The 16811-nt window shown below is 39.6% G+C and overlaps 1 protein-coding gene and 1 long non-coding RNA gene across 12 annotated transcripts in view; one reads left to right on the top strand and one right to left on the bottom strand.

Moving 5' to 3' along the window:
* KCNQ1 (potassium voltage-gated channel subfamily Q member 1) overlaps positions 1-16811 on the bottom strand; it is a 397025-nt gene that overhangs the window by 2735 nt on the left and 377479 nt on the right. The gene's annotated exons all lie outside the window — the stretch shown is intronic.
* The window catches only part of LOC118168259, a 79262-nt gene that overhangs the window by 24140 nt on the left and 38311 nt on the right, over positions 1-16811 (top strand). The gene's annotated exons all lie outside the window — the stretch shown is intronic.

The following is a 16811-nucleotide window of genomic DNA, read 5'->3' as shown; positions in this document are numbered from 1 at the left end:
AGCTTCTGTGTTTTTGTTGTCATTATTGTCTCCATATATTTTTAAAACATTATAAACTACTAACATGCTTATATGCCTTAATAATACCAATATGCTATAGTAAACATCTAGCCTACTTGCAGTGATCTAATCCAGAGTAAACTAGGACTGACTGATGCTCTCTTTGTTACATTTGGGTCCAATTACCAACTCGGGCCACAAAATGCCCCACGGATATTTTTGCTGATGCAAGTGCATAACAGCTGCATTCTGTGGCAAGGGAAGGGAGTAGGACATGATTTAGTTTCATTCTGTCTCTGCTCCAATGACACAGTGTTCACTAGGATTGCCGTTTGAATTACATGATTTATAACAAGTCAGAAACTCTTCTAAGATGGATTAAAGCTTATTTTAAAGCTGGGGACCTGCAGAGGAAGGTTCAGACTGAATCCATAATGCTCATTTTCTTCTGCCTTTAGACAGATACTCTTTACATTTTTTAATTCCTCCTTTTTTTTTTTTTTTTTTTTTTTTATTTTTTTTTTTTGCATTCTCTGCTCTTCTACTCTGTAGGAAAAAATATAATGAAAAATCAGCATTCCTAAGAGAGACTAGGTTATGGAGATGTCCAAAACCTAGACCAAGCTTGTAGTACATTTGTGGTACTCAGAGAAAAATCAAGAACCAAATGTTTCTAGGAGCAACACAATTTCAGTCTTTGGTTTCTTGTGTTTTGCAGTCAAGAAGTAATGTGTACCATCCCTTTTATCTGGCATGGGAAACCTCCTCTTTGCTCTGACTCCAATGTACTAAGCCAGATGTCCTGGGGGGGAAGACAGGCGCTTACAGCTATGATTTGGGGAATTCAAATTCATGCCATCAGCATGGCAAGGAGGCAAACATTCCTCAAGGAAAGATGCCTGTCCTTCTTGGATGGCAAGAGGCTCTGAAACTGGGCAGTGAGAGTCTGCCTTGTGGCCTCCCACTCCCTGCTATAAGCATAAAGAAAAAGCCACAATTTTGTCATTGGAGTCTCAGGCCCATCCACAGGGATCCTAAAACACTAAGTAAACCTCTAGGCAAGAAGAGGTAATAGGTTTTAAAAAAAGAAAAGAAAGTAAGCAGAAAAAACGTGATGGGAATAAATTGCTGCCTCAAATATCTGCTAGAAAGTAGTGAAAGGCACATAAAACCACCAGAAAGAGTATGATTGGGAGCAGTTTACATGTGCCTGGCGATCATCCAAGTATCACACAGGATAGTAAAAGACAGTAAGGCTGAGCAGAACATCAACAAACCTGGAGGATTTCAGCAGAGACTAAAATGTTTTTCTACCGTAGAGAAAATGCTGGTTTTTTTTCAAACACTTTGTACAACTGGTAGGGAAGCAGATACAGTAATTTAAAAATATGAGGTGCCAGAGATTTATACTTTGCAGCTGGTTTTGAAAACATTAGGCAAAGCACCCTAGATGGTACATGAAACACTAGTAATTCTGGATGGAAATGGCTGTTGAAAGATGAGATTCTTCAAATGAGGAAGCTGCAGAACACATAAGTTCAAGATTTCTAGAAGGAAATACAGATGGAAAATGGAGCAGATCATCAGGTTTTCATTTCATCACTGTTCACTCCCTTAAAAAAGGCATACTTTGCGCTAATGGTGCCTATCCTGGATGGCAAATTCATGATGTTCCAAGCATGACAGTACGAATCAGGGGCAGCGAAGCTTGCCAAAGCGTTTCATTCCTCCACCACCCGCTGCCCAGGCATTGCTTGCTTTCTGAGACAGCTGCACTGGAAGACTGTAGTGGAAGACTGCAGATAAACAGCTATCTTCAGAGTCTGAAGGACAACTTTTTCTCTAACAAGAAATATCTTTTGGCTAATTATTCTAAATAACTAGGGGATTCTTATAGATGCATTTTTAAATCTGTGATTCCAGGCAGGGATTACCAGAGGAAACACAGACTAAGGATATATCTGGAAAATGTGCATTTATGAAACTCTTGCAGTGACAAGCTATTGAACATGACAGTAGATTGGACTGAGATCTGGATAGTCCTTCAACAGCTGTGTGTCTTGGTGATGAAGTACTGGAGAGAAGTGAGATGTGAATACTCTTGCTGGGAAATAAATTCCCTGAGATAATTGTCTATTTTTTTTCTATGGAATAAGGTTTGGCTGCAACAGCTGTGGAGCACAGGAGGCCCACAGAAGCAGAGGCAGAAGCTAATTACTATTGAGCTGAGCCATGTGAGGTAAAAAGGAATGACCTTCATCTTCCATGTTCCTGCTTATTGGTGTAGGTCTCTAAAGCCATTTGTGCAGAGAAGTACAGGTAGCTGGTTGTGTTTAGTTGTTGTTTGATCAGTTTTGCTATCCAATAAGCAAAGCTATTTGCCAGGAAGTTCTGTGCCCGTTATGGGCTTGCTCCGAGATGCTCTGAAGTCTGTGGTAGTTTCTGGCAATCACAGACTTCCAGTGACTTCAGTGCGCTCTGGATTTGTACTTTGCTTTGCTCATGCCTCTTGGGGCTGTATCAGAAAAGATTATGCTTGCAAATGAGAGAGCAATGGGACAATGTAAATTCTGCCAAAGTGGGTCCTCTGCGTAAAGCAGCAGACATTTTAAAGAGAGTTAGAAGCTACCAGAAGGCAACTTCTACTGTTACTGCAAGCCTCTGATGTGCAAGAATTAGTAGCTTGCTGGTAACAGCCTTGCTTGTTAGCAATCCCAATCTGCCTGTCGTCATCCAAATACACATCCTGAAACATACTCTTCACTTGTTTGCTGCAGAGATAATTATAACCACTAGAAAAATGTCGCAGCATGGAATACCTTTTTCATTAAACTAGGTTTATGCACTTAACATACTGCTTGGATAAGTGTATCATCTTCCCTGAATCATAATTTCAAACACATTTACCTGATTAGAAATTAGCCATGATGCCAGAATGAATAAAAGTAAAGCAAACAGAAAAAGTGCTGATGTGGCTATAATCTTAACTGCTCTGAACAACTCTGATCCCTCCACTTAAAACAGCAAACTGTGTTAAATACATACGAAAATAACTTGGACTGTTTCTTTTATGAAAAACTAAGTAAGCTCTTTCTAGCTGATTTATGCTTCATTAGAAGTATGATGCTTGTATGCTCAAATTCTGTATATGCAAATCATTTCCTTTGTATTTTGTAGTTGTTGGGGAGAGCAAGCAGTGCTTGAAACTCTTCAGAAATTACATTCCACAGTTATTCCAAAGTCTTACTGAAATATTGTATGAAAACTAGTTTTCCATCTACCAAAATCAATTTTCTAAAAGGATCCAAGGTCTATAGACTGAGCACAGATGGAAAGAAGCAGATTAAAACAAGCTTTGAAGCAGGCTCTTAGAAATGAATAAAAAAATCCCATCCATGCAGTGCACTGAAAAAAAATAAACCTAACAAATAGCTCTTCGTAAAGACTGAAAAACTAAAGCACAGGTTTTAAATGGCACATCATGAACAACTGTAGCTATCTTACACAGCAATTTTTTCTATCCCTAAAGAAGTCACAGAGGCATATGACTACACTACACTGACATCCTGTACCAATAGACTAGAGGCAACGACACAGCTCCTGCGAGCCACATGACCCTGTTAGGTTGTGTTTTCAGGAAACAGATACAACTTGGTATAATATGACATGCTAGCTTTCACAAAGGTATCAAAGACATTCCAGGAGGTGTTAAGGAACAAGGCAGAGACCGTTCTTACTACATTTTAAGCATTCATAGCAAATCTATGGTATGATTAAGGATACCAAAGGTCACAATGAACTTGTTTCCTTACTTTTTTTTTTTTTCCCCAAAAAAAAGAGGAAGTCTGGATGGCTCCAGGGACAGCTGGAAGAGAATCTCCTTCACACAGCACTGTGAAGGAGAACTAAAGAGTGGCATTCTGGAGATGTGCTCCCAAAACTTGTCATTGGGGTTAACTGGGAAGGGACAAGGGGAGCTGGAATCATGGAGCCAAGAGGGATGGTATTTTCAGCCATTGATGTTCAAGATAGGGGAGCAGGCCAAGGACAAATTTTTGGCGATTGACAATTTTGGCCACAAAGACCACAGTTAATTACAAATTACCAAGAAGTTAAACCAAGCACTGCTCCATGATCTGGAGTGGTTAAAGCTGTTGATCAAAGCTGCCTCATCTGCCCTTCATTCTGCGTTTATAATTCCCTGACTTGGAAATTACAGAAGTAAAACTTGGACATTAAAAAAATATATTATTAAGGGTAAAATCATAGTCCCTTTGGACTATAAGGTTGTTCATAACTACTTATATTCTTAACGCAGTTGACTGATTAAACTAATAATTTGAACTAAATCAATAATTTTTTTTTTATCAGCACAGTTTATGCACCGTGCTCACTCAGTGGATATGGGGGACCATGCTTGTTCTTAACAGGGAAAGATGAGTGTGAAGCTGCTAAAGGACAAGAAGAAAAACAGAATGCAGGCTATGCTTGCCTGAATGAAAATGTGATAAAGGAAATTTTCAGCTACTTTTCAAACATTAGACTCACAATTCTGCTACCTTGAATTAACTTGAGTTGTGTTAATTCCTGAGAGTGCAGCTTTTTAGCTCAAAGGGAAGCAACTCTTGAAGGTACTTTTTCAAAATAACTGAAAATGACTGGGGAGATCTTCAAATATTTATCACCACTGATGGCCTCTTAATGAGGAGGACCCTATTGCTCTGTAGTGTGAGAAACTTTAATGAAAAGAAAGTCATGTTCTCTTCACCTGTGTATCCTCATAGGTGGTTTTGAAAAGAATCTCTTCCATGTTTGCTATTCAGTACTGTACTTCCTAATGAGCTAGCTTTAACTTTCAGAAAAAACACACCAAAAATCTTTTCTGTTAACAAAGCCATCTTCAGGCATACTAATGACTCAGTCAGAGAAAATGTTAGAGGCAAAAAATATTCTAGACCATATGATACATGTTAATGGCAATGACATGAAGGAATGTATTGGTATTAACCAGTACTTTAGGAAATGGAGAGTGAGCTCTTCAACCTAACACCTCTTCGTAAGGTATGGTTATAAATCATGTTTTTCTTTAGTAGCATCTATCCTATTCAAGTAATGTTCTTCAGAATATTTGAGGAAGCTTCAGAGACCAGCTTCCCTGGCTCCCCTTGTTGCTAAGTCCCTACACGTTTTGGTATCAAAATATTTCTAAAAGTTAATGCTTTAGAGGTTTCACGGTCCTGTGGACAGGAACAGTATTAGGAGTGGCTTTTAAGAAAAGTTCAGGGATAGGTATAGGAATCTTCATAGAGGATTTACTTTAAACTTTTCTCTATAACTGTTATAGAGGAAGGAGAGACCAACAATTTCAGTATTATTAAAGAAAATTTCTTTCTTCAGGTACATGATTTTTTTCAAAAATATTGGAAACAGTCATTCTTCCATTTACAGCACCCAAGATTGCAGATGCTTGAGAATCCCTTTATCAAAGCTTCTGGCTTAGATGTGTTTATTTTGTTGCCAGAGATCAGGCAGCATTCTTGCTGGAGGTTATATACCAGTCGCTGAGGTGTTTATAGGAGAATGTAATCTGCATGAAGGAAGATTTGTTCTCCAGACTGTCTGTACTTTCTCTTGAGAGTTGTCCAAAGAAGGGAGTATGTGTGTGGTGTCTGGAGGAAGGATAGAGGAAGTGGAGCCGGTGAGAAAACACTCTCTTCTAATATAATATTACTCCTGGCTAGAAAAATATAAAGGCTGAGCTTCTGAGGTACCAAATTAGCAGGTTTTGTGGGCTGCACATGACTAGTCAATGAAAATATTATATTAACACTGCAACCACTGTCTTAACTGACAAGTAAAACTGACAACTTTGAGAAGAAAGCATCTTTGGAAAGAAAGGCACTTGTTACTCACTGTATCCTAAAATCAGCTGTCTTGTATAAAACTGTCAGTGCCAGTTTCTTCACTTTGAGATATTAACAGCTTTTTTTTTTTTTCTTTCATTTTTTTTTTTTTTTTCTTCAGTAAACTGAGACTGTTGCTGGTCTCCTTACTCTGTGTTTTTATAGTATTTTTTTTTCTCCCACATTTCTTAAAAGCATAAGAAAAAGCTTACTTTTTAGTAGTCGCAACCCCTAAGTAGTTGCTGATAATTCTCTATTAACCAATGTGTGCTGCTCTGTGCTTTCAACAGAGTGGTGAGCTGGGTCTGGGAAGAAACTTCTGAACCACTGAACCACTTCTGGGCCAGAGCACAGAAACAACTGGGATATACAAACCAGGCATTGCCTCCGGTTCTCCAGGAGTTACCTTGAAACCAGAGTGAATTGCTATTAACAAGGGGCTTGACCTGACACAGTACATTCTTGAGGCACTGTATAGAAATTCAGCTGTCACATTTTTCTGAATTATGTTGGAAAGTAAAACAAATTGGTAGCATTGCTAACACCAACATGTGGACATTTGATTAGTGACTATAATTTTGTGGCATTTTAGAGTAATTTTTGTTCTTTTGAAGAATTTTGTCTTGAATGTAGAGTACAAGCTTTAGGGTAACAGATCCTCAAGCAATAGGAAATCAGAAAAATCAGAGGGCTAATCTATGCATTATTTTTTAATTAGAATTGGGAAAGCAATTTTGATAATTAGGTCATTGTACTGAAGAGAAGTCTTTTTCCTTTCCACATGTCCTTTTCCCTAAAGAAAAATACATTTTTCTAAAAACATCCTCAAAGTGTCTGGAAATTTGACATGTCTGGCTAGCTATTTGCTCAGTTCAATTTCTTTCATGTGGATTTTCAGGATTTTTAGAGGAGTATAATTACAACTATAATGCTGTTTTTCATATTAGAAGTCTCCCTTGAATTCTATTTGAAACTGCCAATAATAAGAGACATGTCCAGACAGGTCAAAAACTCAGTGATATGAACAAGCCACTTAAGTATTGTGTAACAGGAATCTGTGATTTGTATAAAATACAGCTTACATATTACCCAGCACAGAATATTGGGTGCATGTTTTGTAACTGTCTCTTTTATGATACTGCCATTTTTCCCTTGGATGAAAATTAAGATACAGCCTTCAGTGACAGCAGTAGTTGAAGATATTATGCAATAAAAAAGCAGCCTTCACAGCTATCTTTGTCTATTTCTAATCACTTACACACAACTCATGTATGTAATCTTGATGCAAATAAATGCTTCTGGATTTGCAGTTGGCAAAATCTCAGAGAGAAACTGTTAAGACCTACAAAGAAACAAGGGGCAACAATAAAAGGACAGATGCTGTTTCATGTCACCTTCATAAAATTACCTGAATATAACTTGCTGCTTGACTAAGGGAAGCAAGGTAAAATGAATATATACTGCTTCTACTAAGGAGGTGGGTAGGACAGTGCCAAAAGGAAGAATTAGTCACGGAAGAGCAAAGTATACTTGGCCATGGATGGCTACAGAGTACAAGACGTCAAATGGTGCAAAGATTCTGAGGCAGTGGTTATTTTAAAAGCAGAGACGATTCAAAGCTCAAAGGTAAAAAAAGAAAAAAAAAAGAAGAAAAAAAAAAAGTAAGTCAAGGCAATGCTGGATGACCTAAAATGCTGCTAGTCGAGACAGAAACAAGAAGCAAGATGGAAGTGGCTGTGAAGATGGCAAGAAGTGGAGACTGTGAACTGCTGTTGCTGGGAATGGTGGCTGTGGTTCAGCACTTTTGTGGTTGCTATTAACAACTTCTTGCAAAAATATTTGGCTTATTTAAAACACCCAAACTGTTGGAAATCAGCTCTTCCTGAGAATCTTTCTTTAGCTCTAGGTGTAGATTTGGGCTAAGAAGTCCCTCTGATTGCTAATCGCTCCCCAAACTCCCCAGCCAGCCCTGCTGGCCTCGCAGCACTGAACGCGTGCCCAGATGTGTGCAATGCTCACAGATCTATCTGGCATCCAGAGGGCTATAGCCAAGCAATTAACATTTGTGGTCAACTCTTGTTGTAGATAAATGAGACAAGACTTAAAACACATGGAAATTTTCAAGTTAGGACAGTGTCCAAAATCTACAGTCTTTGGCCCAGCACAGCCTCAGGATACAGCATTTTTTTTAAATTAAAATATTACAAAGGTCAGAGATTATTTTTTAACCCTTTGCTCTAATAGAGTATCAGAACATGAGCTGTAGATGAACAAGGGACTTTGAAATGTTTTTCTTTGCTTGTATGAACCCAGGAAACTGAAGGGTCTTGTCTCTAAACATAACTTTTATCAGAAGCTAATGAAGTAGATAAAATCCCCCTATCCTATTAATAGAATACTTTGGATTTTTCAAGAATTTCTTTATCCTCATTTACTATTGCCCCACCTTCAGGAAATGACATCTCTTTCGCTAGTCACAATTTTCTTCCATTTTCATTTAAAAATAAGATACAAGTTGGCAAGAAGAGAGGGATTCTTTCCAAAGATACCAAAAGTATGAGAGTTAATGTATCCACAAAAATGACTGGGCATCCATCTAGCACCATCATCCTAAACAGTTTCCCAAAGTATGCTTAAATGGAAATCCAGCTTTATGGAGGATGTTGAAGAAGCTCAAGATAACAAGAAAATTAAGGAAAGTATTGGTCAAAACAAAACGGAAAAACAAAACAAAACAAAAAACTGAAAAACCCCAACAATTTATCTTTATGCAATAGTTTGGATACAGTTATAGAATAAATGGCAGTAATTAGCGCATCTTATATCCAAAGCCCTGAGAACCTTAGCCTATCTATACAGCACCATGGCACCATGTTGCAGTTGATAGCTACTGTTATTGTTATTACGAAGTAGGGAAAACTGAGGCAGTGAAGTTAATGGCCAGGCTGCAGATTTGCTGAACATCTTTAACTTGGAAGGAACAGCTCTAATAAAACCTTAAATATCATCTTTCCTGCCCTAGGCAGATCTTCAGATCTCAAAGCACTTTTCAGTTTTCTAATTAGAAAGGAGTTTGTAGAACTGATTGCTTTCTGACTCCCAATCACCTTTGTGTTCACCAAGATGTTCCTACACTGTGCCCTTCTGGCTGAGCACCCCAATACCTATCTTCAGGGGAAAGAAAGATGCTGTATAGCTAACAGGCACTTATTTTTCAGATGCTTCAGTTCCACAGATGTGAAGAAAACTCCCTGTGGTACTTGCCTCTGGAGGACTCTCTTTACTGGGTTTAATCACGGCAGTACAGCCTCTGAATATCACTCCATATTTTTGTTGTCAGGAATTTGGCTATCAGACAACAGCTTTCTCCTAGCTGTAGATTCTTGTTTCAAATGTGGAACAGTGGCATATTAACAACACTTCAGGGTTCAAAAAAAGTAAAACACCAAACTAACATAAAAATATGTCCAAAACTCTTCTATACAGAAAAATAACCCCCCAAACCAAACCAACCCCCCCCCCCACCACCATCACCAGTTAAACAAAACAAAACTGACTAATCTTGACCTCTCTCCAAAGGGGAATGTTTTGTTTCTTGAATCCTTGGCTCTTGCTCTCCTATGATACTGGGACTATGACTAATAACCTCTTGCTGGAGTACTGCTGATAATTTCACCATTGAGTAGCTGTTCTAGTTCTGGATCATTATAGTATGTATGCACTGAAGTTGCCAAGATTTTATTTTTAAAAAACAAAGAATAAGATATACGCTCATAATCCCTCACTGTTAGAAATACATTTTTCCTCCTTCCTCTGAACTGTTATTTTTCAGATGCCTGCTAAGAAATGGTTCCTTTTTTGCTTTCTCTCTCTAAAACACTTCTCCTAATTCAAAACACATTTGAGGCTGCAGCTCTTTTTAAAGCAAATATGCCATGCATCACATTGAGTTAGGTCAGCATTGCTTATGTTAATGTTTCTCGCTTCACTCAAATGAGGCATCCACACGCCTTTTCAAAGGTAATAAAGCCAGATGAGGTGCACAGTGTTTTCCAGTTGGAATAGAAAGTGAGACTCATCCACAGGTTATGGATCTTAGAGCAGACACAAATGCTGTCTTACAGTGGAAACTAAACGTATACCTCAGCTATGGCACAGCCACATCAGCCCTACTTCCCTGCCCAAAGCAGGCAGACAAGAACAAATTCAGTTAATTCACCACAACTTTGTGCACTGTCAGTAAGCTAAAGGAAATTGAGAACAATGAAGCTCAGTGTATGCAAAGCTTGAAAATGGGAGCACAACTTACTGCAGCGCAGTGCTGTGCTGCTGCATGTCACCACTAGCACTTTGAAAATTCTTCTCACTCCTTTCTTGCTTCAGGGAAATGGCACAGGTAGTAAGGTGTGGTGTGCCCGAGTTTGGCCAGAGTGAGGAACCTGCTTCTGCTGGCATTAGGTCCCTTGATACACCTCATGCCAAGCACCTGAAAATCAAGGGTCGTCTTTAAAACTGTTGGCTGGCTTTACTTCCACAGTTGCTGGTGTACCTGAACCCACTGCAGCAGTTCACATGCTTTGTCTGACTGAATGTGTCTCTTAAAGGTAGGGGTGAATAACATCAGAGCAGTGCAAGGAACGGGCAGAAAGGACAATGGACGTTATGCAGAAGGGAGCTGGAGGGAGGGAATGTAGGTGCTACAGGCACAGATGATGATGGCACCTGCCTGAGGCCTCCCTTTTGGAAACTGTGCACAGGGTGGGGGGAAATAGGGTCACATGAAATGAAGCATCTTTAATAGTTTGCAGCATGCCTTAAGAGTTCTGTGTGGGAGATTCTATTGGATGGCAAATATCACAAATGGATGGGATGGCATGAGTAGGGAAGGGCACAACTGTCTGCTTTTTACTTGAAATGTTAAAGAACAAGATCACTTCAATCATTTTTTCAAAAAGGTTTTTAGACAGTTCTTTTTTTAACATCGTAATCTACTCATTATTTGTGATTTGATAGTTATTATATGGGTAGAAAAGACATAAAACTCCTTTGTACCTAAAATGAGCTTACAAAATTAATAACCATACGATGACTTCTGCAGCAATCAAAAATAGTTGGGAAAAAGGAGTGGGGGAGTGAAAGAGAGAGAGAAGCAATTATAAAAACAGCGAGTTTTGAGATTCCCTGAGGGCTGCTGCTGGTAATTAAACCAACGGCAACATGAATCTCTGTTTGATGTGGTCATGAATTTGTTTTCAAAAGAAAAATCTTTAAAAAGATTATTTCAAGAGAAATTTTTAGAGAACAAGCTCAGCATGAATAATTAGACCAGAAATACTTTGATAAATATTATTATGGAGAAGTCATTTATGGGCCATGGCATTCGCAGGTTAGAAATCCTAGTGATAAATAAGGTGGCAAGTTTGCACTCATTCTGAACACACAAAACCAGGGCTGTATGCCTGAGTTAGTTCCTCAGAAAGGAGGCTGTCTCTTATTTTCACTGTTGCATTAAGCATTACAAACACACAGACAGAACATTTCAGTGGGAAAACCCAGCACAACAAAAGAAAACCACAAACAATCCAAAGGCACTTTTCTTTCCCAGGGGCCTGCACAAAGATCAGAGGTGAAGTTTATCAGTGATAAAAATGTCTGTGAGCTCACTCCCCTCCCCTCCCCTCCCCTTCTAACTTCCATTCACTTCTGCTGAAATCATACCCTTGGAAAAATCTCCTTCAGAATGCTTGAAAAATAATAAACCTTTCGTTTTGTGGAAAAGCTAAGCATCCAGCAACACCACTGAAATCCAGAGAAGATGCACGTGCTCTGCACCCTCCAAAATCTAGTTGCCTCGGACACTCAAAAGCTGCATTTCATTTGTTTCCTGACCACTTCAAGAAGCTGAGGCAGAGGCAATCAATCACAAGCCAGCAAATAACCTACCAGTGAAATAGAACCTAATATATTTACCAGTGGAAACCCGTGTTTAAAAGGAAAAGGAACTGCCTGTTGGCTGTCATGGCATTATTCATAAAGGCACACTAGTAGATCTTATGGATACCAGAAGCAAAACTCCAACAAAGGCAACCAACTGCTAATGAAGAAGGGTTTTCACTCAAATTTCATGGGTCATACAGAGTCATTACCCATGCCTGCAGGAGTTCAACAGCTCTGCCAATTGAATTTTGGGGAAATTAAGTGATTATTTTGTTCTGCGTTTTGTAGCATTGGACATTTTTCTTCCAATCCCAAGTTCTGGAGCTAACCAGTTATGAAAGAGTATCAGCTTCAATTTCCAGAGCTAGCTTTAAATCAGACTTATTGCAGGGAAAACCTTGAAAACAGGTCTTAAATGTACATCAAGGTCTCAGAAAACAGTTTTTAAAAACTAATATATTTTTTTCCCTTTTTCCCTTAAATACAACCCTATGTTGTCTTTAAGCCAATCTTCTAATACTTCAGGAGCTCAACTCATTTTGAAAATGGAGAGACAGATCACTTGGCTGCTGCCAGTGACAAGTGCTGCATGGGTTAACTTTCCAAATTGGTTCAACTGCAGGTTTCCCTCTGGTTTTGAGTCAGTTAAAATATCAAGGCTCTTCTCCATAACATTTTAAGCTATAATGACTTCAAAAGTAAACAAATGTTTCTGATAAAATAACATGTTTGAAAAATGTAATGGATGACAAAGATAACAAAAAATCCTTAGTGCTTTTCTTTGTCAATAGCTTCTTCTAGGAATATAGCCAGACCGGGCATTTATTTGGACTGGTAAACCACGACTCAAAAGTGGATCTATTGGCAGTATAAGCAACAGCTCAGTGGTGGAAGCAAAAGGCTCACAGTCTTTCCTAGCTGATTAATCATCATGACAGGCTTGCAGATTAAATGATCTGCCCAACTCCAGATGTTAGATGTGCATCCATCTCTTGCTATTCTTCTGGTTCATAGGCAGTAGCCTGGATTATTCATTCTTAAGATAATGATGATCATTACCGTTCAAAACAAAAAGGATTTGGGCTTTGTAATTTTATCCTATGATAGAGGAGACTTCTGCACAAGATAACACAGTACATATAGTCTAGACATGATGAAATACTGGAAAATCCTTCAGGCAGAGGTGGTGACAGTCTTGCACATAAAGTTTTGCGATGTTTCTCTCCTCTATGCCCCCCTCCCCTCCCCACCAGAACTGTTATCAGTTGCACAAAGGAAGAGCATGAATACGTAGCTGCCCTCAAGCCCCTGCTATTAAGGGCTGTACTAGCCCCTGTTAGATGAATAACAAAATGTACCTTCTCTGAGATGGAAGGCAGCATCTGTTACACAGCACCCAGTAACACCCAACAGCGTTCACAGATAGGAAAGAAAGAGTAGCAGTATGATGACAACATACAACAGTCTTCATTAACTACCAGGGATGAGAAACATTACTAATTCTCACCTAAAGTATTTCATCTTCATCGCCACAGAGGCACCAATTTGGGCTCGGGCATCAGTCAGGAAGGCCCTCACTGGATGTGGCACACTGGGAAGGGCACATCAGAGAATCAACGCCCTGCTTTCTGAAGCAAGCTGCAGCCTGCTCCTCCCAGAGATTGATCATTTGTGTTCCCAGAAGCCAGACCCTGCTGCACTTGGAAGATCTGAATATTGCCGCACAAATTGGTTTAGCTGCAGGCATTTCTTATTTTCCCTCTGCATATTTTCTCTGAAAAAGTGAAAGAAGTTACTACAGAGTTGTTTTCTTTCTTCTGCTAGTCTCTAAGTAGTAGCTTTTTTTCCCATTCAACAGAGAGCAATCAGCTAGTCACTGGACAATTTCATTCACCCCTAACCACTGAAAAAAAGGTGCTAACATTATTCTGATGCAACTAAGACATTTTCATCCATTTTCATAGATGACTTTGTGTAATTCAGCTAACAATTTTAGCTCTGACACATCTGCTCTGAAAAGTGAATGGAGTTTAATTCAGCCTCAAGCATCACAGTTCCTTTCAGGTGTAAGTTGCTCCTTTTTACTTTAAAGTTCCTACACTGTTGATTTATAGTCTTTAAAAGCAATAGTCTTTTCAAATCAAGAGATAATCTTCTCAAATTATATTTAAGTTTTAAGATAGATGCTGAGCAACAATGGGAATAATGAAAATGATAAACATACCAAGTGCTTCTGTTTCCATAAAGCCTCAGAAGGCTTTACGATACACACTACTCACAACTGAGGAAATGGAAACAACAGAAGGTGAAATGACTTGCATGAAGTCCTGCAGAAGATGACAGCTGAGAACCAGGAACAGCATCCACAGTGCCTGAAAGCCCCACAGTAACCACGCCAGGGCATCTTTCTAGGTGGGACCAGACTGTCACAAAGATGCCAGTGTCTGACATCTGCCGTGATGCTGCCTTTTAGGAGCTGATTTACAGAGAAGGCAGAGGGGGTCTGGTTGCACTTATTCCCCTCTGGCTCAGCCAGAACTTGCAGTGTACATGTGCAAGTGCGAAGACCACGTGTGACCAGTTCTCTGATAGGCATTATTTATATAACAGTTATACTGACTGAAAAACTAATAAATCCACGGCCTGCAGATGATGTGCAGACATACAGACACATCATCACAAATATCACTTTATTTTGATCCTTTCCCCTTGCTGCAGCACAACAGAGCCACGAGTACAATAGCAAAATAAGCCTCTGGCTAATGAAGCCAGTTTCAGTCACAGTGGTTCAAGGCCGTTCCTCTATACGGAATGGTCGCAAGGCCTAGGGGTAAGTGTCATTTTCCAGGGAAACATTTCAACATGAGTATTTCACATAGCTCAAACTTTCTCAAACTCATTTGCGAAGCAGTGCTGCGAGCTGCTTGACGCCTCCTTTACCCGAGTGCCCTCTGCTCCCAAGCAAGCCTTTCTGTTACGAAGCCCCATATATTTGTGAGGAAGTATACGTGAACCCAGTTTTTGAGCCTTTAACTGTCTCATCACTTGGGTTCGATAATTCTGTGTGCTCTGACCCCATGTAACACAGGTTTATTTTGCAGAGTAGGCCAGGTACAACTCTTTACAACTCCTGCCCATCCTCTGTTCTGCTGTTGATCTTCTGCAGAAGCAGTAAATGAACTGCCAGTCACAGCTGAGTCTGTAGCTTTCTGTCCGTAACAGCGACTACACAATACAAGAGGTCAAAACGAGGTTTCTCTGCTCATGTATTGTAACCACGGTCTATTTATAATTCTACGGTTAATTTAGGGCTTGCGTATCCATGCTGGACAAAGAAACTTTCCATGTGTAGAAAATGACACAAACTCAATCTTTGCAGACAGTTCCAGAGCCTAAAACTGCTATTGTTCATACAGTGAACACCTGTACTAATTATGCACTTCACTCACTCGGGGGTCATTGCTCATGGCAAAGGTTTTATATCAGCCACCCCAGGAGACGGACATCATTACATTGCTGGAGCTGTCGTTCTGGTGCTGCAGGGCTGGGCAAGCCTGCAAATATACTCGATCTCTGAACTCTCTAAGGGTGAAAGACTGCAATACCCCACTGCTGGGCACAATAAGACGGTCTAGAAGGTCTGGATGAGTAGAAGAAATAATCAGATACAATTATTGAAATGTGAAGTTTAACATTATTTTTAGATTTAAGCTATGTTCTGACTTTTATGTAAACTACATTTCTTCATCTCTCATTGTATATAGTAGTGCCTGACACAGCAAAACTTGCAAATGTGAGAAATGACAAATAATTTCATTTTTATTCACTTCATAGGTGCTATTTATGAACATAAAATTATGCCAGAACTCAAACACCAAGGTCGACATTCATATTTTTTAACTGATGTAGCTCCTATTTGAAGTCATTGACAGCCACTGCAGTTCTCCCCAGACAGTCCCTGCTTGCTTTTCAGTGATGCTCATCAGTGGTGGTGCTTCCCCGAGCTCAGGAAGGCAGTGTTAATTCTTGCCTGCCTTTGGCTCAGGGTCTGCATTTACACCTGTTCATCACTGCTTACCGGGCCACACCTGACATCCTTCATTACTCTTCTGCCTGTCATTTCTATTCAGAAACCTTGATGCAATATGTACAAATGAGTACACATGTGCCGTATACTGTTAGGCTTTTCAAGCTACGAATACATACAAGAATGCTGTCACCAACTTGACAGATAAGCCTGCTTCTAGGCTGCTCTTACTGCTATTTCTTGACTTTCTGCTCTCCAGAACAAAAGATCTCAGGAATAACGTTATACAAAACTTAAAGAATTGATTTTATATGAACTGCAAACCAGCTTGTAACTGGTCAGAAGGGGCAGCGGTACCTGCATTTCACATGCCTCTTCTAATTGGACAGGCAGCAATTAAAATTCACATTTCTCACTGGTAAATTGCTGAGCAGAAAGTTACTTTGGATAGGTACTTGCTTCAATTTAATGCGCTCCAAGGTTTCATGCTTTCCTCCATATAAAAGGAACATTGCTTCCACCCCAGGAGAGGAGCACTCGGTGAATGGCAGATGGCGTGGGCAGGGTTCTCCATGGAGCTGTTTCAGCCTCTCCGCATCGACAGCACCATACAGCTGGGTAATTAAACAAGGAGCGGGAGACGAATTTGTTCAGGAACAACAAAGAACAGGAGCAAAGGCTCTTTGAAGCTTTCTGCATTTTCACAACTGCCTCCCACGTGAATGCTAAAAAGGTTTTCAAGGATGCAAATAACCAAATACACCAATTCTTTGTGAGGTGCCTAGGAATTCTAACAAGATCATTTGATTCACTTTATATAAAATCATCTCCAAATTCTTAGATCCCTACTTCATCTTGCAAATTGACAAGCACAGTATAGATTTTCACGGACATGTATATGCAAAATTTTTCTGCTATTTGCATGGCCCTTTTCAGACAGATTC

This window comes from Oxyura jamaicensis, chromosome 5 (assembly GCF_011077185.1).
Source record: "Oxyura jamaicensis isolate SHBP4307 breed ruddy duck chromosome 5, BPBGC_Ojam_1.0, whole genome shotgun sequence".
NCBI classification, from domain to species: Eukaryota; Metazoa; Chordata; class Aves; order Anseriformes; family Anatidae; genus Oxyura; species Oxyura jamaicensis.
Note: the sequence above shows the minus strand (reverse complement) of the source record. Positions and strands in the feature narration are given on the sequence as shown.